Source organism: Podarcis muralis, chromosome 4 (assembly GCF_964188315.1).
Source record: "Podarcis muralis chromosome 4, rPodMur119.hap1.1, whole genome shotgun sequence".
Taxonomy (NCBI): Eukaryota; Metazoa; Chordata; class Lepidosauria; order Squamata; family Lacertidae; genus Podarcis; species Podarcis muralis.
In genome coordinates, this window is record NC_135658.1 from 5,748,288 (window position 1) to 5,772,808 (window position 24,521).

General features: G+C 49.6%; 1 protein-coding gene and 1 pseudogene across 11 annotated transcripts in view; one reads left to right on the forward strand and one right to left on the reverse strand.

Moving 5' to 3' along the window:
• The first annotated feature begins 16,586 nt into the window (after positions 1-16,586).
• Positions 16,587-16,988, forward strand: LOC114595275 (small ribosomal subunit protein eS25 pseudogene; annotated as a pseudogene).
• A 5,625-nt stretch (positions 16,989-22,613) lies between these two features.
• Positions 22,614-24,521, reverse strand: part of ARAP1 (ArfGAP with RhoGAP domain, ankyrin repeat and PH domain 1) — a 143,644-nt gene continuing 141,736 nt past the window's right edge. For all 11 annotated transcript variants that reach the window (XM_077926830.1, XM_028725785.2, XM_077926832.1 and 8 more), the window contains one exon: positions 22,614-23,751. The gene's annotated coding sequence lies outside the window, so the exon portion shown is untranslated. The remainder of the gene's footprint in view (positions 23,752-24,521) is intronic.

Consider the following 24,521-nt stretch of genomic DNA (forward strand, 5'->3'; position numbering starts at 1 on the left):
TCTCTCTTCCTGGATGCGATTATTTCAGCGTTGAGTAGCGTCACCGCTTCTTGCAGGGAAGCTATTTTCTGTTCTGTAGTCATCTTGCCTGACTCTTGTGAGCTCGCAAGGCACCAGTCTTCCACCCTCCCTGCCTCGCTTCCTTAGCGATGCTTGAGGCGAAGAAAACCGATGATAACTGAGGGACGAGGCTTACTGTCAGAGACTGCCTCCCGGTCTCAGCTCACAGAAGACCAACGCTAGCCATTAGAACTGTACAGAAGTCTTTATTGGCATTTAGTTTCCATTTCCAAACACTAGCGTGCGTCTCTACGTCTAAACCCTAGACCAGCGAAGCCTCGTCTGAGTCTCCGCCCCCTGTACACCAGTTTAAGACTCTAGCCTTACTCCACCTTCTACGTTTCTCCTTCCTCCTCTGGGTCCTACTACCCCCCTGGGTGCCTTCTTTCCGGGATGCCTCGGAAGCGGACCCTTCGGACTCCTCCCCTTCTCTCCGGCGGGCTTTGGGACCCGGCTCTCTCTCCGGACTGCCCATTGCGCCCCCCTCCTGTACATTTGAACTTGGCGCGCGCGCGCTGCCCCTGACCTTCCTTTTGACCGTTACCTCGCTCTCTGATGCAGGCGTGGCTAACCCTGACTCATGTCCTTCCGCTGACGGAAGGCTGCCTGCTGCCGATGTTTGGGACTCCTCCCCCTTACTGCTCTCCGGTGGGAAAGTTGGTCCCGATTTCCAGCTGCTGCTCTCTGAATCCCCTCTGGCCCCTCCTTCCTGGGGTGTTCCCTCTGGCAACCCCCTGGCTCTGACCACTGGGGCCCCTTTCTGTGAATCCTCTGATTCACTGGAGAGACTTAGAGACCTCGGATGGCTACCCTCGCTGACTTCTCTCTCAGATTCCTCTCCCTCGGTCTCTACTTCCTCCCTCTCCTGTCCCTCTGCTCCTGAACCCCTGACAGTAGGGTATCTTGAGCTTCTTGCGGGGGGCAGGGAATGGGATATAAAGGCAATTAATAAATAAGTTTCATATACTTGAGTTCTTGTAATGTGATCACATCTCAGCATCTTGCCTTCCTTTACTTAAAAGCATCAGAGGACATGATCAACTTGCTTAGGTTTGTAAAGATAGCTGAGAAATTTGCACTCGGCTCCACACCACACCCAAAAATGTTGGTTTTGAAGACATGACCTCCACACTGGTGGGCAAACTTTCCAATGCTCTATCTTTTGGGATCCAGTTTGAATTGTCCGCAAAAAAGAAGCTTGCAGATTTGTGGGGTGGGGAAGAGATGTTCCATATCCTCCAACATTTCTCCCACAAAAATAGGGATGTCCTAAAAGGTCCGTATAGTTAGAGCTATGGTTTACCCAGTTGTGATGTATGGAAGGGAGAGCTGGACCGTAAAGAAGGGTGATCGCCGAAGAATTGATGCTTTTGAATTCTGGTGCTGGAGGAGATTCTTGAGAGTCCCATGGCCTGCAAGAAGATCAAACCGATACATTTTGAAGGAAATCAGCCCTGAGTGCTCACTGGAAGGACAGATCCTGAAGCTGAGACTCCAATACTTTGGTCACCCCATGAGAGGAGAAGACTCCCTGGAAAAGACCCTGATGTTGGGAAAGATGGAGGGCACCAGGAGAAGGGGACAACAGAGGACGAGATGGTGGGACAGTGTTCTCGAAGCTACCAGCATGAGTTTGACCAAACTGCGGGAGGCAGTGGAAGACAGGAGTGCCTGGCGTGCTCTGGTCCAGGGGGCCATGAAGAGGTGGACACGACTAAACGACTAAAGAACAACAACAAATTCCATAATAATGATTTTATTATTTGTACCCCACCCCAGCTGGGTTGCCCCAGCCACTCTGGGTGGCTTCCACCATAATATAAAAGCATAATGAAACATTAAATGTTAAAAATACTTTCCCTAGATAGGTCTGCCTTCAGATGTCTTCCAAAGATTGAATACCTTGGATCCCGAATGTCTTGCAAGTCGAACGTTTTGGCTCCCGAACGCTGCCAACCCGGAAGTGAGTGTTCCGGTTTGCTAATGTTATTTGAAACCCGAATGTCGAACACGACTTCCGTGGCTTCCGATTGGCTGCAGGAGCTTCCTGCAGCCAATAGGAAGTCGCGCCTTGGTTTCCGAACGTTTTCGGAAGTCGAACGGACTTCCAGAATGGATTCCGTTCGATTTATGAGGTACCACTGTAGTTACTCATCTCCTTGCCTCAGGGGTCACCAAACTCCATACCCTCCAACATTTCTCTGGCGAAAATATGGATATCCTAAGGAAAAGGGGAATGTTCTGGGTTCAAATCGGAAACAGGGGCAGTTTCTGTAAAACCGGGAAAATAGGGACAATTGGAGGGTCTGGATGTTCTGGGGGAGTGCCACATTGGGAGGCATAGATCTGGAACGAGGAGGCCCGATCCGAAGCAGAACGGAGAGACGGGCTGAGTAGGCGATCCGTTCTGGCAAGGAGAGCTGTCATCCTGACATCTCACGTGCAACGAAGGAAAGAAAGCAATGTGTGGGCAGCTAATGGAGGGGAAAGCGCGAACGCAGGGGGAGGGGGGCCTGTGGAGTCTGAAAGGGTTTTGAAGGGAGGGGGGCTCGCTTTCCCTTTCTGGCACGCTTAAAAGCTTTCCCAGTGTACAAGTACACAAGTACACACACACACACACACACACACACACACACACACACTTGAGTTCCTGCCCACATACATCTTGACTTTAATAAGGTTTAAGTTAACTGTTGCTGGCTACTGGTGACGCTGTAATCTCTCCCTTTCAAGGAACTCAGGGCAGCAGACTTGGTGCCAATCATGGCTGCCAGTCAGTGCAGACAGAACTGGCCCAGATGGGCCAGGGGTCAGACTTAGCTTCTAGGTGCCTGTGGCTTAGGGATGTCGTTTATCATGTGCTTAATGGCTTTGTGGTTGCTGGCTTCCACAACCACAATGTCTTTATCAGTGACTTGGATGAAGGAATGGAGGGGACGCTCATCGAATTTGCAGATGACACCAAACTGGGAGGGGAAGCTAAGGCTGCAGAAGACAGAATCAGAACTCAAAACGACCTGAACAGATCGGAGAGCAGGGTGCAAGCTAACAAAATGAAATTCAGTAGGGACAAAGTTAAAGTTCTGTACTTAGGAAGAAAGAACCAGATGCACAAATATAGGATGGGGGACACCTGGCTTTCTAGCAGTACAGTCGTATCTCGGGTTAAGTACTTAATTCATTCCGGAGGTCCGTTCTTAACCTGAAGCACCACTTTAGCTAATGGGGCCTCCCGCTGCCGCCACGCGATTTCTGTTCTCATCCTGAAGCAAAGTTCTTAACCCAAGGTACTATTTCTAGGTTAGTGGAGTCTGTAACCTGAAGCGTATGTAACCCAAGGTACCACTGTACATGCGAAAAGGATCTAGGAGTCTTGGTGGACTACAAGCTTAACAGGAGTCAACAAATCAACGTTCTAGAACCTAAGCCTTATGAGGAACAGTTGAAGAAGGTAAGTATGTTTAGCCTGGAAAAGAGGAGACTGAGAGGAGATATGTTAGCCATCTTCAAATATCTTAAGGGCTGTCACCTGGAAGATGGAGCAAGCTTGTTTTCTCCTGCTCTGGAGGGTAGGACTCGAACCCGTGGCTTCAAGTTGCAAGAAAGGAAACTTTCTGACATCAAGAGCTGTTCAGCAGTGGAACAGACTCCCACGAGAGGTGGTGGACTCTCCTTCCTTGGAGGTTTTTAAACAGAGATTGGATGGTCATCTGTCCTGGATGCTTTAGCTGAGGGTCAGACTAGATGACCCTTGGGGTCCCTTGAAACTCTAAGATCCTATACGAATCTATGAATTGAAGAAGGATGCTGACAAGCTGGAACGTGGGCAGAGGAGGGCGACAGAGATGAGCAAGGGTCTTGCCATCATGGCTAGTAGCCATCAATCATCCTCTCCTCCCTGAATGGAGAAACGTGCTTTTGCCTGCTTCGCCTGGCCATCTCTTGTGATTCCTCCCAAATTTGCAGAGAAGAAGCCCAGATAGCTCTGCTCTGCCTCTTCACTTGCAGACAGCAATGCTTTCAAATAACAGTTGCCAGAAGCCACAGGAGGAGAGAATGGCTCTGGTGCTCAAATGCAGTTTGCAGTTAATAATAATAATAATAATAATAATAATAATAATAATAATAATTTATTTATTCCCTGCCTATCTGGCTGGGTTTCCCCAGCCACTCTGGGTAGCCGCTGTCATAGGGTTGCCATATTTTGAAGAGCAATAAAAGAGGACACATTTGCAGACTTCTACTTTTAACTAGACACGGGTGGCGCTGTGGGTTAAACCACAGAGCCTAGGACTTGCCGATCAGAAGGTCGGCGGTTCGAATCCCCGCGACGGGGTGAGCTCCCGTTACTCAGTCCCTGCTCCTGCCAACCTAGCAGTTCAAAAGCACGTCAAAGTGCAAGTAGATAAATAGGTACCGCTCCAGCGGGAAGGTAAACGGCGTTTCCATGCGCTGCTCTGCTTCGCCAGAAGCGGCTTAGTCATGCTGGCCACATGACCAGGAAGCTGTACGCCGGCTCCCTCGGCCAATAAAGCGAGATGAGCGCCGCAACCCGAGTCGGCCACGACTGGAACTAATGGTCAGGGGACCCTTTACCTTTACCTTACTTTTAACTATGGATCACTATGATAACTCTCTTTTTACCTACCCATGAAAAGGAGGACGTTTCCTGGAAAAAGAGGACATATTGCAACTTGGCAGGTCCTTCCCTCCCTGAATGGGACAATCTTTCTGGAAAGGGAAGGGTTAATCCTCACTCTCACAGTTGCGATCTTTGTAATTTCTTTATTTTTATTTTATAATCTTTCCCATCACGGAACTGTAGCGTTGAGCCAGGATCCCCAAGGGCTGCTCAAATATCCTTAAGTTATCAGTTCAAGGAATAAAGTGGGCAGAGGCAAGTTTTCCTCCCTCTCTTCTAACGGTAGCTTCGAAAAATTTTACACATCACTTGGGAAGACAGGTGAACTAATGCCAGGGTACTGGAAGAAGCAAAGATCACCAGTGTTGAAGCAATGATTCTTCAACATCAACTTCGTTGGACTGGTCATGTTGTGCGGATGCCTGATGATCGTCTTCCAAAGCAACTACTCTATTCTGAACTTAAAATTGGAAAGCGTAATGCTGGTGGTCAACAAAAGAGGTTCAAAGACTGTCTCAAGGCAAATCTTAAAAAATGTAGTATAAACACCGACAACTGGGAAACACTGGCCTGTGAGCGCTCCAGTTGGAGAGCAGCCTTTACCGAAGGTGTCATGGGCTTGGAAGACACTCGAACTCAGGACGCAAGGGAGAAACGTGCCAAGAGGAAGGTATGCTTGGCAAACCCTCACCGGGATAAACTCCCGCCCTGAAACCTATGTCCCCGCTGTGGAAGGACGTGTGGATCCAGAATTGGCCTCCACAGTCACTTACAGACTCACTGTTAAGACCGTGTTCATGGAAGACAATCTCACTCGGCTACAAGGGATCGCCAAAGAAGAATGGACCTCTAGTTGCCCCCGGTGAGGACAGGACGGTGGACCAGATGAGGAACTGGGCTGATTGAGCAAGCTATTCTTATATTCTAATTTCTTATTTCTTCTCTTTACCTTCATCAACAAAACTTCCACCTGACCTTAAATGCCGCATTCCCTCATCCTGTCCTGTCCTTCCTTCTGGATAGGCCTTTAACCACCCCCAGCCCAACTCCTGGTCCCCATTCCTTCTCCAGCCCCTCTGATCCTTTTCTGCACAAAAGAGGGGTGTGTGAAATTTCACTTGCGTGCAGAGCGGAGCGCTGAGCACCCTGCCGTTGAAGCCCGTGAAGATGCCCCCCCCCCGCCTCCCACCTCAACCCACGCCAAAGTAATAACTGCTGCCGATTAGGAACAGCGTCTCTTTAATAGGACAGCCGCCGCGCTCTGCCAGACTTTAAAACAGTCATTATTTCATCAGACGCCCCATTAAATTGTCAATTTCCCCCACACCCTGCTCCAACTCGCTTTCCCCACGACTGCTCGGCGTGACAGGATCCAGGCTCGGCAAAGCCTGAAGCACAAAAGTGGCTTCCCCCTGCGGTCCCAGGCGGCAGTCTCCTCGCCACGGCACCCGCCTGCCGCACCTCTTGGATGTCCAGCCTGTGGAGCTGAGCCAACGTCCATTGGCCAGAAGATGGGACCCTCGTCTATCTATGTCCCACCTCCCCACCTCCCAAGTTGCTCAAGGTTCTCCTTCGTCCCATTCCAATCTCACAACGGCCCTGTGAGGTAGGTTAGGCTGACGTCACGCCCCGTGAGCTTCAAGTGGGGATTCTAACCCTGGTCTCCTAATAAAATAATAAATTTTTATTTATACCCTGCCCTTCCTGGTTCAAAAAACCGGGTTCAGGGTGGCTAACAACAGATTTAAAACACTTAATTGATGCAACCAAAACAGCATAAAATACAGTATAAAACATGAATAACAATAAATTCAGAATTCAAAAATCAATTTAGGGGGGAAATCCATCCAATAAACATTAGATGATCACCAGGGCCAGCTGGCTAAATTAGTCCTATTTGGGCCAGCGAGGAGACCAGGGGAGAATTAGCTGTGGGATCCCAGAGCGGGTAATCTTCATAAAAAGGGGAGGGGGAGGAAAGGAAGGGGAATAAAAGATCAGGCGGAATTCAAATTAAAGGCCAGGCGGAATAGCTCTGTCATACAGGTCCTGTGGAAGGAGGTTCAATCCTGCAGGGCCCTGGTCTCATGGGACAGAGCATTCCACCATGTCGGAGCCATCACTGAGAAGGCCCTGGCCCTGGTGGAGGATAATCTGACTTCCTTAGGGCCCGGGACCTCTAAACTATGATTATTCATGGACCTTAAGGTCCTCTGTGGGGTGGACCAGGAGAGGCAGTCCTGTAAATACAAGGGCCCTAAGCCACAAAGGGCTTTAAAGGTCAAAACCAGCACCTTAAACTTGACCCGATACTCCACCGGGAGCCAGTGCAATCCTCTAACCTCTGGCTTGCCATTCAGGGTTGTTGTTGTTTTCTGGTATGAAATCGAGGCAGCTTTGCAAAACATTACTGCCACAGTGCCTCCAGGGCTGCCAAAACAGTGTCTAGACTAGAGATTGGCAGAAGGTAGGTTAGGTAGCTCTCTGGGTGAGATCTAAGACCTTGTGGTAATCGTGGGGGACTCGGTGAACGTGTGCACGCAGTGTGTGGCCACTGTGGAAGAGGCAAATGCCATGCTAAGGTAAAGGTAAAGGTACCCCTGCCCGTACGGGCCAGTCTTGACAGACTCTAGGGTTGTGCGCCCATCTCACTCAAGAGGCCGGGGGCCAGCGCTGTCCGCAGACACTTCCGGGTCATGTGGCCAGCGTGACGAAGCTGCATCTGGCGAGCCAGCGCAGCACACGGAAACGCCGTTTACCTTCCCGCTGGTAAGCGGTCCCTATTTATCTACTTGCACCCGGGGGTGCTTTTGAACTGCTAGGTTGGCAGGCGCTGGGACCGAGCAACGGGAGCGCACCCCGCCACGGGGATTCGAACCGCCGACCTTTCGACCAGCAAGCCCTAGGCGCTGAGGCTTTTACCCACAGCGCCACCCGTGTCCAAATGCCATGCTAGGAATCATTTAAAAAGGATTTGGGGGGGGGGGACTGCCCAGTGCCGTAATGCCATTATACAATAGACTAAATATAGCTACTCCTTCTCCCTGCCAGGACACAGCGAGAGTGTCTTTCACAGAGTCCTCTTACAGGAAAACTCAGTGAGCTCCAGCTCCTATCATGTTCCTATCTAGCAAACATCCGTTGTTGGTTTTGACTGCATTCCAAAGACCCCACAATCTGCCCCATCTGCAGCAAAACATCTCTCTCCCGTATCAGTTTCTGCAGCCACAGCAGGCGCCGTAACTTCCAGGAGCTGGCCAGCAGCCGGCTTGAGAAAACAGCACGCAAGACGTCATTTAACAGAAGATTTATTTCATACAAGCAATTAGCCTCCGACCGCTCTCTCCGAGCGACCATCTATCACAATCAAGTTGACGCTTCTGAAGAATGCTTCCGGCTACTGCAGAATATCCTAAACCTCCTACCCTTACGTTTCTGGGGTCACACTGCATCACACTGTGGACTCATGTTGAGCTTGTGGTCCACCAATATCCCTTTCACATGTACTGCTAGTAAGTCAGGTGTCCTTCATCTGATATTTGTGTGTCTGGTTCTTCCTGCCTAATCTGAGGCTCACGTCGCAATGACCTGGTAGCAAGTGATGAACACAGGCCCCAGTACCTCTGGGATCAAATGAGAGGTGATGCAGACTTCCTGACATTTCCTCAGCTGTTTGAGGAGCTACACAGGATAAAAAGAGAGGACACCGCTCTTGCAGGTGCAGGGAGAAAGCTCTCCCTGGCCATGATCCCAGGCTGTTCAAGAACACTTTCTTGTGTGTATGGCTGAGCTCAGATTGCTTTTCCTTTGTCAGTACGCTGCACTTCAAAATTCAATGTTGTTACCTTGTCTTGTAAACATTTTCCCTGGCCTTATTTATCTTCTTTGTCTCTCACTCGTAATAGAGTTTTGCTGAAGTGTTATTCTGGCGGATGCTAACAAAAGAATTTTATTTGGCGTGGGGGGGGGGTGTCTTCTGGAGGGTGGGGGGGTAATAGTTATTTGTTCTATTGTCATTTGATCTATTTTGCATCCCTCAACCTTTGCAGTAAATGTTACTGACTAAAAAATGACAAATACCTGCACTGCTGAGGACGTTTCTATTGTCCTGTCCCTAGATATTACACTTGAAAATGAATGAAAATATACGAGGAAAGCAATACTGTCACGGGGGTTTATTGGATTAGAGTTGCTACCTTTGGCCGGGCAAAATAAAGGACAAGAGACTGTCTGCATTGCAGGGGGCTGGACCAGGCGATCTCTGGGGACCCCACTCTACAGTTCTATGAGTCTCAGAGCAGTTCTGCGGCTGCCAGAGAGGCCCCAAGGAAATCGGCACAAGGCATCTCATTTCTCCACTTCCCCAATTCCGCGGCGCCTGAGAACCCGGGAGCAGCTGGCACGTTAAACCCAAAGTGGCATCTCTTGAGAGATGGGGTTCGGGCAAGGTTGCAAATGAGTTGGCCGGGGAACTCCTCAAGACGCTGGAGGGAACGTCTCCAAGAAAATCAAAGTCGAAATCCAGCTTTGGAAGGTGACGAGCTGCAGCCTTGAGGGCCACCCGCTGCAATGTCACTGCCCGGCGCTAATCTGTCCTGGCACGCTCTGCCAGCGCTGCGGGGCTGCAAATGGAGCAATTGAAAGGGACACGGAGGTCGGGGCAGGGAGCAGAGGGCAATTATTTACAGCGAAGAAAGAAAACGCCTCCTGTTTCTTCCTTTTTCAGTAAAGGTGTTTCCCCCCCCCCCCCCCAATATTTCATTTTATAATCATATAAAACCATTATAATGACAGAAGGAAATTAAAAGATGAAAAGCAAAATGATAAAACTGGTTACAGATAGGTAGCCATGTTGGTCTGCCATAGTCAAAACAAAAAAAATTCCTTCCAGTAGCACCTTAAAGACCAACTAAGTTAGTTCTTGGTATGAGCTTTCGTGTGCATGCACACTTCTGAAGTATCTGAAGAAGTGTGTATCTGAAGAAGTGTGGCACATGGGTTTAAGGAATCACAAAGTCCAGCTGATTATCAAGCTGAGATTCCTACCTTGCCGAGGGCTGGACTAGATAACCCCTGGGGTCCCTTTTAAGATTTTATTATTCTAACCACGGCTGCAGACCTGGTTTCTTCCACAGAGTGCTGCTACCGGCCAGTGCCTGCTCATGAAGGAACAGGGAAGCAGAGTTGCCGTGGCCAACTGAAAGCATCTCTGTGACTTTTGACTCTTAAGTCAGACCGGCTTTTGTGAGACAGGAGATCTTCCCCCTGCGCTTAGGACCAAACTTGTCTCTCTGGAGTTGGGATTCATTTAATCATCTCATTTACGTGAAGCTCTGTCCCCTCTCTTCCTTCTGAGGTCAAGGCTCTGAGAACTGTCAGTACGTTCCATCTTATCTTCGCGGAGATCTGTTTTTATTTTATTTTTTCAGATTTTAACAAAAGCCCACACTTATCTGAGCTTTCTGGCAAATTGGATTGCTTGCAGCTTTAACTCTCAGCTACCGGTCAAAGATGCCGCCATCTGTTAAATACATTGCCAGATGCAGGCATGGGGAGAGAAAAAGAGAAAGTCTGTTGGGCTGAATGTTTGACGGCACAGGGTACATCGAGAGGAGCTGAGGTGTGTTTGCTTCTGCACAATGGGCAACCACATAACTCTGGTGTGTGGGGGTGTGGGGGGTGTTTGGAGAATAGCTGTCATGGCTAGTAGCCATCGATAGCCCTCTCCTCCATGAATTAGTCTCGCCGTGTTTGCAACACTGACATCGAATTTATTCCAGAGGTGAAAGGCTCTGCAACAACAGGGGCACTGTTTTGTTATTGTTGTTGTTGTTGTCGTTTAGTCGTGTCTGACTCTTCGTGAGCCCCTGGACCAGAGCACGCCAGGCCCTCCTGTCTTCCACCGCCTCCCGCAGTTTGGTCAGACTCATGTTTGTAGCTTCGAGAACACTGTCCAACCATCTCGCCCTCTGTCGTCCCCTTCTCCTTGTGCCCTCCATCTTTCCCAGCATCAGGGTCTTTTCCAGGGAGTCTTCTCTTCTCATGAAGTGGCCAAAGTCTTGGAGCCTCAGCTTCAGGATCTGTCCTTCCCGTGAGCACTCAGGGCTGATTTCCTTCAGAATGGATGCGTTTGATCTTCTTGCAGTCCATAGGACTCTCAAGAGTCTCCTCCAGCACCAGAATTCAAAAGCATCAATTCTTTGGCGATCAGCCTTCTTTATGGTCCAGCTCTCACTTCCATACATCACTACTGGGAAAACCATGGCTTTAACTATGCGGGCCTTTGTTGGTAAGGTGATGTTTGTTATTACACACCTCTTTTGTTCCGGGAAGTTCCCCCAAAATCCCTTTTTGCGCAAACCCTTCTGCCACTTTCCATTCCTGGCTGTCATTGCGAACTCCGCGTTAATTGGTTCAATCGATCAAGATACAGATAGACCACCATTTCGTTAATTGCTGCAAATATATGGGCACATCAAAATCAAAGGTTGCCAGCTGTCTGTAACAGATTCCCCACACTCACTTTAATTGTCCGCATAAGCCTGGTGGCACAGAATCATTGAACTGTAAAGTTGGGAGATACCCCAAGGGTCATCTAGTCCAACCCCCTGCAAGGCAGGAATCAAATGTTTAAAAACTAATACCGAAGATGGCTGCCGAGTCTCTGCTGGAAGCGGATTCCACAAGACTGGGTCGACAGCTCAAGGCTTGGTTATGTGTTGACATCAGGCGAGGCTCAGCCTCTCAGGGGACAAGCAAAGATGATCTCAGTGATCGTGCGAGAGAGAAAATGCTTCAGGCAATCTCTCAGCCACTCTGGACCGAAGTACTTCAGGGCTTTGTAAATTTACAAAAGAACCTGACTCTGCAGCAGACGGGCAGCCAGAGCAGATATTTGTTTAAATGATGTCCTGTGTTGCTAACTGGTCCAATCTGCAGCCTTGCCTCTGAATCCCTGCGCCAGATGGAGCTTCTGCACCCATCTCAAAGGCTTCTTCTTCTTCTTCTTCTTCTTCGGGGCGATCACTCGTGGTGTTATGTACTGAGCTGAAACCTAGATCAATAGGATCCAGAATGCAGCAGTCTGATTGGTCTACAGGAGCCACCCAATCTAGCTCCAGGTGGAAGTAGATAAGTGACCTGATTGGCCAGCAGGAGCAGCCAATCGGGCTTCTGGAGGAAGTGAATCAGCAACCTGATTGGCCTGCAGGAGCAGCCCAGAATTAGCCAATCACACAGGAGCCCATTGTGCAAATAATGTATATATAGCTAGACGTTTTGGGGAAAGCTTTATTCATTGCTACTATGAGCTGAATAAAGGTAAAGGTAAAGGGACCCCTGACCATTAGGTCCAGTCGTGGCCGACTCTGGGGTTGCGGCGCTCATCTCGCTTTATTGGCCGAGGGAGCCGGCGTACAGCTTCCGGGTCATGAGGCCAACATGACTAAGCCGCTTCTGGTGAACCAGAGCAGCGCATGGAAATGCCATTTACCTTCCCGCGCAAGCGGTACCTATTTATCTACTTGCACTTTGATGTGCTTTCGAGCTGCTAGGTTGGCAGGAGCAGGGACCGAACAACGGGAGCTCACCCCGTCGCGGGGATTCAAACTGCCAACCTTCTGATCAGCAAGTCCTAGGCTCTGTGGTTTAACCCACAGCGCCATCTGCGTCCATGAGCTGAGTAAAGAGCATGAAATTCACACTGGGCTCCGAGTATATTTCATGTAGCCAAGTAAGATTGTCTTCCATAAAGCTCAGGGGCAGCCCCACACAGAGCGCATTGCAGGAGTCTAGCCCCAAGGTTACCAACACAGAGACTACAATAGTCAGGGTATCCCCAGTCTTAGGAAGAATACTGATTCAGACCATTGGTCCATCCAGCTCAGAATCATCAACATCAGCATCTCTGTAGGCTTCAGACAGGGAGAAGTTCTCAGCCTTACCCAAGATGGAAGCTGGGACCTTCTGCAAGCCAACCAGATGCTCAAAGCACCACAATTTGAGAAGGATATTGACAAACCTGAAAGTGCAACCAAGATGACCAGGGAACTGGAAACCTTAGGAGGAACGGTTGAAGGAGCTGGGTATGTTTTGCCTGGAAAAGAGGAGATTTGATAGCCAGCTTCAAATATCTCAAGGGCTGTCACACGGAGGAGGGAGCATGCTTGTTTTCTGCAGCTCTGGAAGGTAGGACTCAAACCCATGGCTTCGTGTTACAGGAAAGGAGATTCCAACTCGAACACCAGGAAGAACTTTCTGGCAGACAAAGCCCAAACTGGGGCATGGGATGACGTCAGCCTCAGAGAACCAGGTAGCTAAGAGACTTAAGGAGATTTATTAACTCATACCATTGGCTGTTTGTTCACCTCGTCTAAATTTAGTATTTTGGAACGGCATTGTATGAGCTGTCACTTAAGAAGTTAATTCAATATTTGTTAACAATTAGAACTTCTGTTAAAAGAAACACAGTTTCTTCGTCACCCACATTCCAGGCTTCTTAAGTAATAATTTGATCGCACGTTATCACGGCTGTCACAGCTTCTCTGCTCGGGAAGAAGCAAAGGAAATATTTTCAAGCCACAAAACTAACTCGATTGTTATGGCAGGGAGGGAGAGGGACTCAAGCCTGCGGGCCAAAGGCAGAGATATTTTTGAAATGGTTGGAAACATAAGAAGAGCCTGCAGGATCAGGCCAATGGGCCATGTAGACCAGTATACTGTTCTCACAGGGGACAACCAGATGCCCCAAAAGAAAATGCGCAGTCAGGATTCGAACACAAGATCCGTCTCCTCTCCTGTAGTTTCCAGCAGCTGGCATTCAGATGCATTTTGGACTCGCAGCTGTCCATGGAGGCGCAGGTCCATTCTGTGTCCAGGGCAGCTGTTTATCAGCTCCATCTGGTATGCAGGATGAGACCCTTCCTGCCCGCGGACTGTCTCACCAGAGTGGTGCATGCTCTGGTTATCTCCCGCTTGGACTACTGCAATGCCCTCTGTGTGGGGCTTTGAAGGTGACCTGGAAACTACAACTAATCCAGAATGCGGCAGCTAGACTGGTGACTGGGAGCGGCCGCTGAGACCACATAACACCGGTCCTGAAAGACCTACACTGGCTCCCAGTACGTTTCCGAGCACAATTCAAAGTGTTGGTGCTGACCTTGAAAGCCCTAAACGGCCTTGGCCCAGTAGACCTGAAGGAGCATCTCCACCCCCATCGTCCAGCCTGGACACTGAGGTCCAGCGCCGAGGGCCTTCTGGCAGTTCCCTTGCCATGAGAAGCCAAGTTACAGGGAACCAGGCAGAGGGCCTTCTCGGTGGTGGCACCACCCTGTGGAACGCCCTCCCATCAGATGTCAAAGAGAACAACTACCACCAGACTTTTAGAAGACATCTGAAGGCAGCCCTGTTTAGGGAAGCTTTTAATGTTTGATGCATTACTGTATTTTAATATTTTGTTGGAAGCTGCCCAGAGTGGCTGGGGAAGCCCAGCCAGATGGGCAGGGTATAAATAATATATTATTATTATTATTATTATTATTATTATTATTATTATTATTATTATTATTATTGCTACCTCCTGGCTAGTAGCCTTTGATAGGCCTCTCTTTGTCTAATCCTCTTCAAAAGCCATCTAGGTTGGTGGCCATCACTGCCTGCTGTGGCAGGGAGTTCCAAAGTTTAAACATGGATTAGAAAAATGATGCCTCATTTGGAGAAAGGGGATCTTGAGAATTCTCCTCCTCCTTTTGGGCACCCCAGTTTAAGAAGGATATTGACAAGATGACCAAGATGACCCCTGTCGATTAGGAAAACTGATCTCCTAGGAAGGCCAGCCGGTTCTCCCTTTGGGGAGCCAAAAGTCACTCCACACTTCTAGGACTCCTGCTCTCGTAGACTTTTGCTGCATTTTTTCCTGCATTGCAGGGGGTTAGACTAGATGGCTTTCAGAGGTACCTTCCAATGCTGGGATGCCACAATTCTCTACTCGTAGGCTCTCACCGTGGCACCCGAAACGACTCTTCCATTCAGATCACAAACAACGCAGGGGAATTCAACGCTGGTTGCCGGCTCATTAAATCACTGTTTTCCTCTGCCAGGCCTCATGTTCCCTGCGTGTGGAAATCTCTCCTTGAGAAGAAGAGCGCTCCGGAGAAAGGATGCCCTTATCTCCTCCTCCGGTTCACATCCACCTGAGCGCCCATCTGAGGGCGCCCACCTCTCTGTGCGACGACATCCCTTTCTCTCCGCAGCTCCCTCAGTGTCCATATCTTGGCTTCTTTTATTCTCCCGCAAAGCAGCTCTCTGAATGACAAGTCGAAGGCGACAAAAGATCCCGGTGCTCTGGAGAGAGCGCAGAAGCGAGACGAGCGCACTCCGACATTCTTCTGGAGCCCCGTGAGTCACCCTCCTTGGCCACTCCACCTGGTCCCCGCTTCCTGCCTCCGCCGAAGGCAGGTGCCTGCGTTTCGCGAGCCAAGAGGCCTCGCTTTCCGCTGAGTCTTCCTCTCCCACTTGTGCCTCCTTCTCCATGGCTTCGAGGGGCCTCTAAAAGCTCTCAACAGCTCTCCAAAGACAGCTTGGCTTCAATGGAGCTCGGCTGGCACGTTGCAAGAGCAACTTTGGAGAAGGAAGGTCTCAGGAATGAGTCACTGCTCTGCAACTGCGGGAGGGAGGCAGCCCCACTGGGCTTTTCCTTTATAAATATAAATTGTTATTTGTTTTACCATATCATTTTCAACAATAATTAAACATAATTTTACATCTTATACATTTTTTTTTTTTACTTCCATCAATCACATCTGAAAATTTTCCCATCACTTAGTATACATTTCTTACTTTCACTATTACGTTTAAATCTCATAACTAATATCTCTCTTCTTTTCCTGTTTTGCAATGTTTCATATATTTCTCCTTACAAAACTTCTTGTAGTCCTACTAGCGTAATTTGTTGATTACAGTTGCTCTTCACATAGTTCGTATATTTCTTCCAATTTTCTGTGAATCTCTGGTCCCGCAGGTTTCAAATCCTTCCTGTCATTTTATCTAATTCTGCGTAGTCCAACCGCTGAGCTTTTTCATAGAAACGCAAAATTGTAGGAAGGGACCCCCAAGGGTCATCTAGTCCAACCCCCTGCAATGCAGGAATCTTGGCTAAAGCATCTGTGGCAGATGGTCGTCCGATCTCTGCTTAGAAACCTCCAAGGAAGGAGAGTCCACCGCCTCCCAAGGGAGACCATTATTCCATTTTTGAACAGCTCTCACTGTCAGAAAGTTCTTCCTGTTGTTTAGTCGGAATCTCCTTTCTTGTGACTTGGAGCCATGGGTTCGAGTCCTACCCTCCGAAGCAGGAAGAAACAAGCTTGCTCCACTTTCCACGTGATAGCTGAGATATTGGAATATTGCTATCAATCTCTTCTCGGTCTCCTTTTCCCCAGGCTAAACATATTCAGCTCCCTCAACCGTTCCTCATAAGACTTGGTTTCCAGACCCTTGGTCATCTCCTCTGCCCATGTTCTCACTTGTCAACATCCTTCTCAGATTGTGATGCCCAGAGCTGGTCACAGGTGTGGTCTGACCAAGGCAGAAGAGAGTGCTATTTGAAGCCATGGGTTCAGGTCCTACCCTCCAGAGCAGGAGAAAACAAGCTGGTTCCCTCTCCCAGGGGACAGCCCTTGAGATACTGGAAGATGGCTATGATATCTCCCCTGGAAAGGTGGTGGACTCTCCTTCGTGGGCCCTCTATCAGGGATGCTTTAGCTGTGAGTCCTGGGTTTCAGAGGGTTAGTCTAGATGGCCATTGGGTTCCCTTCCAACTCCACAATTCTGTGATTCTGTGAAATCTCTCTTCCCTGTCATACAGGTCATCCCATTCCTTTCTGGCCGGAAATCGCCGAAGGACATGCCGCCAAAGGATAATAAGAAGAAGGAGGAAGCGGGCAAGTCGGCCAAGAAGGACAAGGACCCCATCAACAAGTCCGGTGGAAAAGCCAAGAAGAAGAAGTGGTCCAAAGGGAAAGTAAGAGACAAGTTGAACAACCTGGTTCTGTTTGACAAAGCTACTTACGACAAGCTGTGCAAGGAGGTGCCAAACGACAAATTCATCACACCTGCTGTGGTCTCTGAAAGGCTGAAGATTCGAGGCTCCTTGGCTCCAGGAGCTTCTCAGCAAAGGCCTAATCAAACTGGTGTCCAAGCACAGAGCCCAGGTCATCTACACCCGAAACACCAAGGGGGGGGGGGTGATGCACCAGCTGCTGGGGAGGAGGCATAAAAGGTTCTTGGGAGGTTTTTAAGACTCTGTATATCACAAAAATAAAATAATTTGATCTCCTGGGGAGGAAAAAATACAGGTCATCCCATCCTAAGTTTCAAATTGAGACTGGCACCTATGTCCAAAATGAACTGGAAGTTTTGCCAGCTTCCTGCCCTTGGGGTGGGGGGTAGTAGTAGTAGTAGTAGTAGTAATAGTAATTTATTACTTATACCCCACCCACCTGGCTGGGTTTCCCCAGGCACTCTGGGTGGCTCCCAACAGAATATTAAAAACACAATAAAACGTCTAACATTAAAAACTTCCCTAAACAGGGCTGTCTTCAGATGTCTTCTAAAAGTCAGACAGTTGTTTATTTCCTTGACATCTGGTGGGAGGCAGTTCCACAGGGAGGGCGCCACTACCAAGAAGGCCCTCTGCCTGGCTACTTCAAGCTCCCTTTGGAAAGGGCCAGCTCACAAACATCTCTGTGCGGGAGCAAGCAAGGAGCGCTGTTCTCTATGCAAACGTATGCATCACCGAAATAACAGCAGGCTTCATTTCCCCAGGAACCCAGAATAATTTTCCTCTTTGTCCTTATTTCAATTTTCTTCCCTTGGTTGTGCTCTTCAACTTAATCCTCGCCGGGTTTCTCTTCCCCCTTTCTTTTTGCATTTGTCGGAAAGCAGAGGAGCGTCTAATTGATTGCCTCCTTCCTTTTTGCAAAGCAATATTCCCCGTGCAATTTGTGATAGGAAGCAGGTCCATGAATAAGAAGATCAGGGCCTGAAATAAATAATGCGCTTGTGCACCAGATGTAGCACCACCATTAAAAAGAATAACATTGGTTAGTTCATACACACACACACAAACATATATGTTTGTGTGTGTGTGTGTGTGTGTGTACGAACTAACCTGGGACCAGTTTACCTGTGAGATCTCCTTATTCCATATACACAAACTTGACCACTTTGATCCACAGAACTGGTGCTCTCACAGATGCACATAAGACCCCTTTCACATTTGTAATAACTCAGAACTTTGGAACTCCCTGCCAATTGACATCAGGCAGGTGCCTTCACCGTTCTCCCCACACACACACACACACACAACCTGCTAAAAACAGTTTTTTTGTGTAGACAAGCCTACCCAGATGTTCAGGAGGTTGATGCGAGTTTAAATCTGCTTTTAGTTCTATTGTCATTTTAGTTTTCCGAAAGTCTTTTAAGTTATCGCTGGTAATCTTTCTTATGGGCAATTTTAGTGTATTATCTTTCTTGCAAACCACTTTAGGGCTTGGTTTGGTTTTGCAAACAAGCAGTGCATAAATGTTAGGAAACAATAAATAAAATGTCCTCGTGATGTGACATTGTGCAGTGTGGGCTGTGAGCCGGCGCCTCGCAAAGAAGGAAGATTCTGGTGACTCGCGCAAGTGAGCCAAATCCCGTGCTCAGAAAGGAAGTCCAAGCAGGAAAATGAATCTCCGCGCAGGATCCTTGGTTGTGGCGCATTGAAGATTTCTTCCCCGACATCACATTGATCCTGCAAGCGAAGCCCTGTGGGGTGCAAAACCATCATGTGTCTCCATTCCAGCAGTGCCCCCAGTTTGCTTAGTAATTGTTTTGCTTAGTAATCCGGCACTGAATGGATCCTATGGCCATGCTGTGTCCCCACATGTTCTTTTGGGAGAGTACAGCTTGTGGGTTTCGCATTACCTTCAGTAGCTTAGGGCCTCATCAAACCTCAATCCGGCCCTGGATCCATTGCTAGCCCTCCTTGCCCTCGCCCTTTCTCCTCTGCACGCTCAGAGTTTGCAGCCACATTGAGCGCCAACCCTTCTCTGTGTGGCCTCCCCCGTGCTCTGCTTCGAGGAGGAAAACGCACCAAGCCAGAACAAGTCGCAGAGAAACTAATTTGTCGCCCACTCGACGGACAGCCTGCCTGGCACTTGTTCCCCGGCCTTCGAAAGCGGGTCTCGCTTACGCAGAGACGCCTCGAGAGCCTTCGAAGCAGAGAGCGGATTCCTCTCGCTCTTTTGTACCGGCACGCGTCTCCATCTCAAGGTTGCCAAGGCATCCCACGTCGATTATCTCGAACAATGATCAGCACTCTGAGCCCAAGACGGAGCCGGCTCGCTTCTGCCTCTTGTCCATTCATTGCCTGCAACCTCTCTGCACCTGCTCCTTCCGTCTCACGGGCGCAAACGCTCCCCCTGCAAGGATGGCCATTGTGATGCGAACGCTGTCCTCCTCCTCCTTCCTCCGCCGCCTCCCGTTCTCGCTCTGCAGAGCGAGCCTCTCTCCCTGCCCACTTGAACCCAGTAAATGTCAGCATGGCTCCAGGCTTTCTTTTCCGAAATGAAAAGGCAGCGAGAGATCCGGGCAGGTCATAGAATGATGGAGTTGGAAGGGGCCCCCAAGAGTATGGTTACCAGGTTTTTTCCAATGAATCCGAGGTGTTTTTTGGAAGCTGAGTAGCAACAGGGAGTCAGTAGTGGTGATGGTGAGGCAAAAGACCCTGGGCCCAAGCACACATGCATATTGCATAATGGTGCAAAGCCCTTCTTTCGCACCCTGTGAAACATAAATGCACAGAGTTTTTTAAAAACTGGGCAACGGCATGCTGCCTGCCTGTGACTCCCAAGCCTTCCCTGATCTCCTGGCCCCTTCCCCCTTTGTTTTGACAGATCGGGGGAGGCTTGGGAGTCGCAGGCGGGTGGCAATTGCCCAGTTCTTTTTTAAAAAAACTCTGTGCATTTCTGTTTCACAGGGTGCAAAAGAAGAGCTTTGCACCTTGCCTGGCAGAGAAACCACAAGCCTTGCGCCCCTCCTGGACAAGACCCGGCCGCCCGCAACTCCCGAGCCTCCCCCGATCAGTCAAAACAAAGGGGGAAGGGGGCAGGAGATCTGTACCACTGGACGTCCCCGGTTCCACTGTGGCCACGGCAGCGGCAGTAAGCAGCTCCTGAAGCCAGCCAGAGCCAACTGCACTACCAGGCTGGCTCCAGGCTGCTGAGGCTGCCGCTGCCACATTTCCTGGGGACAGATTTGCAAATCCGGGGACTGTCCCCAGGAACTGAGGATGTCTGGTAACCCTACCCAAGAGTCATCTAGTCTGACCCCCCTGCAACGCAGAAATCACAGCCAAAGCACGTTGAGGGACATGATCCTCGGATTCAGCACTGCCACCCTCCTGGGCTGGATTCAGTCCTTGAAAGCATTGAAAAGATGAGATATGTGTAACTCAAAATAAATGCAATATGAAACCAGTCTCTCAGGCCAGCCTACTTCACAGGGCTGTTGCAGGGATCAAATGGCAAGAGGGAGAACCATGTGGGCACCTTGAACTCCTGCGGGGCCGGGAAGGGGGGCAAGTAGAAATGCAATAATAAAAATTAAAAGCTGGACTTGAGTTCAATAGCACCCTCAATGGTAAGAGCAGGAGACTTTTAATCTGAAGGTTGTGGATTCGAGTCCCGCGTTGGGCAAAAGATTCCTGCACTGCAGGGGGTTGGACTAGATGACCCTTGGGGTCCCTTCCAACTCTACAATCCTATGATTCTGTAATTCACTCCTTGCAGCTTCCAGAAGCTGTTATTGAGAGTCTCTGCTGCCCCCAAAGCCAGATTAAGACCCCACAGAATTCAAAATAAAAACAATACTGAACTGTATTTTTTCCATGAAATGAAAACGAAACATGGACTAACTGCAACACAGGACAGGGTCTGAGGGAGGGAGGGAAATGCCCTTTGCACATGTTCAGAGGCACTCTCCAGATTCTGGTTCTCACATCCTGGGCTGGGCCCCAGGATCCAGGACAAAAAGCAAAGGCCGAGTCCCTGCTCTGTGCTATTTCACGACAGGCAGCGCAGTGCAATGGTTATAGACCTGGGAGAAACCCGGGTGCGGATCTCCACTTGGCCATGAAGCTCACTGGTTGTGACCCTGGGGGCCAGTCAGTGCTTCTCAGCCTATCCTACCTCACAGGGTTGTTGTGAGCTCCTTGGAAGAAAAGCTAGGATAGAAATGCAATAAATAACAAAGTTCTTTCTAAAGAGAAACTTCCCTTACCTGCTTTGGAATGCTGCTCTCTTTTGCTCCCTTCAAAGGGACACGGGATCCCTGCGCCATCATCTCCTCCTCTCCCCCCCCCCCCGGCAAATGGATGCATAATAGCCCAGGGAGACTAATGGAGCCTTGGGAACTGACACAGTGGAAGAGACTCTTCTCCATTAGCTGCAGAAGCAGCCGCTGCTCTGGTGTTAATGGATGCATTTGAATCCTAACAATAGTAAAAATAAAGGATACTTGCAATGTTCAGTGCAAGAGGAAAAAACCGAGATGAAAACACGTTGAGAGAGGATCTCAGCTCTTGGGTGGCCCAGAAACTGCCTCTGCAGGAGCAAACAGGACCCCACAGCATGTGGGAATGCAGAAAGGGGCGAATACAGGTCACTCTGCCCAAACCACTGCTCAGCCACAAGTCGCTGGTTAAACCATGAATTTGCTCCCGCTAAGCAACAACGGCAGGGAACTGCAATGTTGGTAGGAGGTTCAGAGTCGTGAAAGCAACCTCTTGCAGAAAAAGGTGGGATATAAATGCATTCAACAGATTGAGGTCGAATCCTGACAAGACAGAAGTACTGTTTTTGGCGGACAGGAGGCGGGCAACTGTGGAGGACTCCCTGGTCCTGAATTGGGCAACTGTGTGCAGCCTGGAAGTCATTTTGGACTCACAGCCGTCCATGGAGGCGCAGGTTAATTCTGCGTCTAGGGTAGCTGTTTATCAGCTCCATCTGGTACGCAGGATGAGACCCTACCTGTCCGTGGACTGTCTGGCCAGAGTTGTGCATGCTCTGGTTATCTCCCTCTTGGACTACTGCAATGCGCTCTACGTGGGCCAACCTTTGAAGGTGACCCGGAAACTACAACTAATCCAGAATGCAGCAGCTAGACTGGTGACTGGGAGTGGCCGCCGAGACCACATAACACTGTGTTGGTGCTGACCTTTAAAGCCCTAAAAGGCCTCGGCCCAGTATACCTGAAGAAGCGTCTCCACCGCCATCATTCTGCCCAGACACTGAGGTCCAGCGCTGAGGGTCTTCTGGCGCTTCCCTCTCTGCGAGAAGCCAGTTACAGGGAACCAGGCAGAGGGCCTTCTCGGTGGTGGCACCCGCCCTGTGGAACGCCCTCCCACCAGATGTCAAAGAGATAAACAACTACCAGACTTTTAGAAGACATCTGAAGGCCGCCCTGTCTAGGGAAGCTTTTAATGTTTAATAGACTATTGTATTTTACTATTTTGTTGGAAGCCACCCAGAGTGGCTGGGGAAACCCAGCCAGATGGGCGGGGTATAATAATAATAATAATAATAATAATAATAATAATAATTATTATTATTATTATTATTATTATTATTATTATTATTATTATTATTATTATTGTTATTATTATTATGTAGGAAATCTGTCTCCCTCCTCCCCTTCACAATCCTCAGTCAGTATCTTGGCGACAGCCCTTTAGGAAAACTGTGAACCCTGCATAGCAGCGGCTGCAACTAAATGACCCTCTGGTCCCTTCCAGCTTGACAAATCTATAAAAACCTCCATCTCAGGTGTTCAGCCACCCCAGATAAAATGTCAGAGACACCAGGACACGGGATTCTCCGAGGGTATTTATTAACATTACAAAAAAAAGACGACAAAAAGAGGTGTCGCTCTTAAGGAAAGATTCTGCCTGCCCGCTTTTCCCCCAGTTTCCCAGCATCAGACGAAGAAGGCAGAGGGATTTTCCCGGGCCTTAAGCCTCGCTGGCCTCCTCTCTGTCCAAACAGAGGCGGGCAAGAAGCACCCACCCCTGACATCTCTCTGCACCCAGCGCTGCTGCTCGGCGGCTCTGGCGATGCTCCTTTGTCCCTCCTCCGTCCACCCGGGTACCAAACATGAGCAGCCGGTCTTGCCGAGGGAGACAGGCAGAAGTTCTCAGCACCCGCAACCCACCAGGTCAAGGCGAAGGGGTTGGCAAAGAGAGAGAGAGAGAGCGCAGAGGAAGGCAGACAAGAGTCTCTCTCTCCTGCCAGCTCTCCAGAGTGAGAGCAGGAAGCAGAGATGCTTCTGACTACCAGTCCCCGCAAAGCAAGTGCGCTCTGTGTTCGAATCCTGCTTGCGGCTTCCCCACCGCAAGAGGCATCTGCTTGGTCCCTGCAAGAACAGGATGCGGGACTAGACAAGTCACTGGCCTCATCCGGCAGGATTTCCCTGTGTGATACTGCCAGGAAGCCCTCGGCCGGATCCAAAATGGTCACAGTCCTTTCTGCCCCACTGAGAACAAAAAAGTGAGTTGGCAAGGCCCTGGAGCACCTTCAGAGAGGGCTCAAAATCCACGCCGTGGCCAGTGGCGGCGTCTCACGGTTCCTGCGCAATCCGAAAGAAGAAAGATGCCGCGGGCTAAAGCCACCAGGACAGGACAGGGTGCAGGAGCGATGCCGGTTCGGTAGTGAATTTGGCACATGTTGATCAGAGATGCAACTTCTCCAGTGGTTTGCCTTGGGTTCCCGGGGCTCCTTCTCCAGTCGGCTGATCAATGTCCCAGCCTCCTGAGGACCGTCTCCAGGGCTGTCCTTGAAGAAAGCTCCCCCCTTCCTTTTGGGAGTCCTCGGCTCGGCCTTGCAGGGAGATGGGGAGTCCTTAAAGGGCAGGCTTTGTTCCTGAACATCCCCCCCTCCCTTCCCCGCTGGACCAGCCAAGGGCTCTTTGTTTCCGGACGGCTCCTTCGCCTCCTTGGACTTTGGCCAACCATCCTGCGGGAGGAAAGAGAGAGACGCTAAAATTACACCCAGGAACACGTCCTCCTGTCCTGTACTCTCTACACACCTGTCCTGTACAAAACTACAAAGACCTGAGGAACGAGATCATCACCCCACTCGTACTAACCATCCCAGGGCGCTCAACCACTGCCACAATGCCCTTTCTTCTATCAGATAACAGCAAAGGTGGCTAGGTTCATAGCAGGGGCAATCAGAATAAGGGACACTAACTGACTGCCAATTCAGGACTTTAAATTGTGCTTTTATGTCAAATTTCCTTTTCTGCGTATACTGTTAATGCTTTACTGTTGCTATGGCCATTGGCTAATGAGAATAAACGTTTCTCTCTCTCTCTCTGGTTAGCCACTGGAGGAAAGAGGATTCTAGGCTAGGTCTGATCAAGCAATGTCTTCTTAACAATATCCCGTCCCCTGGTTGCCATTTGCACACATACCAGATTTTATCTATGTTGGCACACAACTACCGTATTTTTCGCTCTATAAGGCGCACTTTCCCCCTCCTAAAAAGTAAGGGGAAATATGTGTGCATCTTATGGAGCGAATGCTGGTGGGAGGCTCTGCTCAGCGCTCCCTTTAAAGAGCCGTGTGGAGCCTCTTGGGGGCTTTTCCCCGAGGAGGGAGAAGGGCTGCCCTTCTGGCTTAGCCGCACAAAGCCTCCGCAGAGCAGCGGGGCACCTTCACCCCGTGCCCTGCGGAGGCTTCGCAGGGCTATCCCTGGCTTTTGCGGGAGATGGGGGAAGGGAC